Consider the following 2,990-nt stretch of genomic DNA (forward strand, 5'->3'; position numbering starts at 1 on the left):
ACTCTTTCTCTCACTTTTGTTTCACATCCACATGCTTTTCGTTTCTCTCCCTCACCATGCCTCCTCCTTCGTCTTATACTTCTACTCTTTCAATTCTCCTTCCTCACATCTAAATGCCTTTCGTATTTCTATTCCTCCTCCTTACCTCTTGTCCCTCGCTTCACAGTACTTTTTTTATATTACTTACATACTTCTCCGTTTCTTCCCCTCTTTCTCTTATTCTCTCTAATGTATTTCACACTCTGACATTATACAATGTCTCTTTCTTTCTCCACCCTCTTCTTTTATTACTTTTTTCATGGGTTTTTGTTTTACATATTTACATGCCTCATCCTTCACGGCTCACACTCTCCCTCCCTCTCTCTTTCTAACTCTCCTCACACCTAGAAACTGTTTTTTCCTGCATCTTTGCCTCATTATTGCTGCTTTTTATTTCCTTTCTTTCTCTAGTTCTAACTCTCCTCACACCTGGACTGTTTTTCCTGCATCTTCGCCTCATTACTGCGTCCCTCTCTCTCTCTTTTTCTAACTCTAATTTCCTGAACCTTTTCCTCATCATAACTTCTCTCTCCTCCTATCTCTAACTATTTTCCTGCACCTTCGCCCCATCATTGCTACACACACACACACACACACTCTCTCTCTCTCTCTCTCTCTCACACACACACATACACTTTATATCTTTCTATTTTCTCTATTAACTCTCGCTTTCTCTTTCTCTCTCCATCTCACATACTCTGCCTTTTTACACACTCTCTTCCTCTCTCAGTTTGTTACTTACGCATCTTCTGCTCTTTCACACTTTCTCTCTCTTTCATACTCTCTTTGTCTTCCTTTCTCCCTCTCACGCTCTCTTTCTTTCCTCTCTTCCTTTCTTTGTCTCACACACACACACATACACACACTCTTTCTCTCTCTCTCACCTTCGTTCATCAGTCTTACACTTTCTCTTTGCCCCTCCCCTCCTTCCGTGGTTCACTCGGTCGCTGTTGGTGTTTGCCACTGCAATCCCGGCATGCTCGGCTCGTGTATGTGTGTATGTTGTACCATGTCGTAGCCTCTGTCGCCGTCGCCGCCGCCGACATCACTCCCATGTTGTTGAAGTGCCACTCACCAAGCGGCTTGACGGACGGCGCACCGACTTCAACACCATTAAAAAAAACACACATATAACGTATTCATTGAACAGACAAACAGACCTTAAACCGCTCATCAAGAAATTATAACACAAATGCTTTTTTAAACGGATTTTTTCAATCATCGTTTCACTGCGCCTTTTTTCCCCTTTGGGAGGAACTCGTTTCCTCCAATTTTGTACTTTTCTTTCTTGGTGAAGATCTATCCTTTATCTTGTAAGTATTTTTTTTTTCCTAATATTTTTTTTTAAAAAGAACACTCAGTCTCAAAAATATATCTGTTTCCGATTTGTTTAATTATATATTTTTATTAATGATTTATTTATTTGTTTTTCTTTAATGAAAGTGTGAAAACAAAAAGAGTTATGTGGAGGATGGAGGGGGAGGTAGTCAATGCATCTCCTCGCACCTTCCCTCCTGTAGGTTATGTTATGTTTATTACATCCCCCCCTCTTCTATTTCGTCGTATAGAGAAACAGAGAGAGAGGGAGGGGGAGAGACTGATATAGACAGACAGTGAGAGGAGAGGAAAGAGGAAAGGCGAAGAGGAAGGAAGGATTATTAGTGACGGAGGCGGAGGGTTTCGTTTTAATGAAAGGTTTCTTTCTTTCATTGTTTATTGTGTTGGTTTAACGGTCTTTATAAAAGGTTTTGACGATGATCATAAAAATTCATAAAGAAGTCAAGTAATATGAATGTAAAATAATATAATAATACACAAACACGCATCCGAATGGAATAACTTTATTCGAAATCTATGTACATCATTAAATGTGTGTCTATATATATGTGTGTAAGTGTGCGTGCGTATATGATTGTAATTGGTGTTTTTTAGGCAGCTAAATATTAATGATCATTAAAAAATAAGACCCTCACACTTTGAAGCAAGAGGATGAGAAGGGGAGGGGCTCACTTAAGCCTGCGATCCAGGTTCGATCCCCCGGTTGGAATCAGTTCACATCGCTAACTTAACACATACGCTGCACTCTTACAGAAACATTTGAACGTCATGCAATTTTGAGATTATCGTTTCAAACTTATCCCATTGTGAAAATGCTGGAAAAAAAAAACAAGAAAGAGCCTCATGCTTCATATCAAACAAGTAAATAATGATTTAATTACACCGATTAACTCAAGTATACTGATAAGAACACACACTCATACAGAAACCATATATATACATATAAGTATATATATATAAGTGGTCTATTCAATTGAATGATTATATAGGCAAAGAAGTGTGATGAGATGAAAGAACATCGTTACATTTGCCAAGAGAAGAAATAAATAAACGATCGTTTATTAATCAGCGGTGTAGTGGCTTTGATCGTACTTTTTTATTCGTGTTCCAATATCAAGAGGGTTCAAAAAGAAAAGAAAGAAGAAAATAAGTCTTCTTTACAAGATTTCCCGATATTTAAAATGCTACATCATTCTTTTTCCGGAGGGAAAAACGTGAATAAAAAAAAATGGCCTTTTAATGCAATTTGTTACCACTTAGCATTTTAGTGTGACTGGTAAGGATGTCAAAGGCAGTATAGAGCAAGGGATAAGCTCCCGGCGATATGACACCGCTACGCGGTTTCAATTCTTGCTTGAATTACTGCATTTCGTTTATTGCTCTTAAGTAAAAGTTACTTGTGGAAAGTGTGAATGAACGTCTTGGCACCTCCAAAAATGTCCTTTCTCGTACCTAAAGAGAAATATATATCTATATAACACAGTCAAAAAGAAATCTAAAACAAAATAAACAATAGCTCTGTGTGTGTGTGTATGTATTCATAATTTGTGAGTATCTGTGTGTGTGTATATATATATATATATATATATATATATATATATATATATATATAT

At 37.3% G+C, this 2,990-nt stretch overlaps 1 protein-coding gene across 3 annotated transcripts in view; it reads left to right on the forward strand.

The window, feature by feature from the left end:
• Positions 1 to 657: 657 nt before the first annotated feature.
• The window catches only part of LOC106876387 (LIM domain-binding protein 2), a 160,245-nt gene continuing 157,912 nt past the window's right edge, over positions 658 to 2,990 (forward strand). Inside the window, exon 1 of one of the 3 annotated variants that reach the window (XM_014924904.2) lies at positions 658 to 1,352. The gene's annotated coding sequence lies outside the window, so the exon portion shown is untranslated. The remainder of the gene's footprint in view (positions 1,353 to 2,990) is intronic. The other 2 variants (XM_014924903.2, XM_014924902.2) reach the window with 2 other exon arrangements.

Source organism: Octopus bimaculoides, chromosome 14, assembly GCF_001194135.2.
Source record: "Octopus bimaculoides isolate UCB-OBI-ISO-001 chromosome 14, ASM119413v2, whole genome shotgun sequence".
Lineage (NCBI taxonomy): Eukaryota > Metazoa > Mollusca > Cephalopoda > Octopoda > Octopodidae > Octopus > Octopus bimaculoides.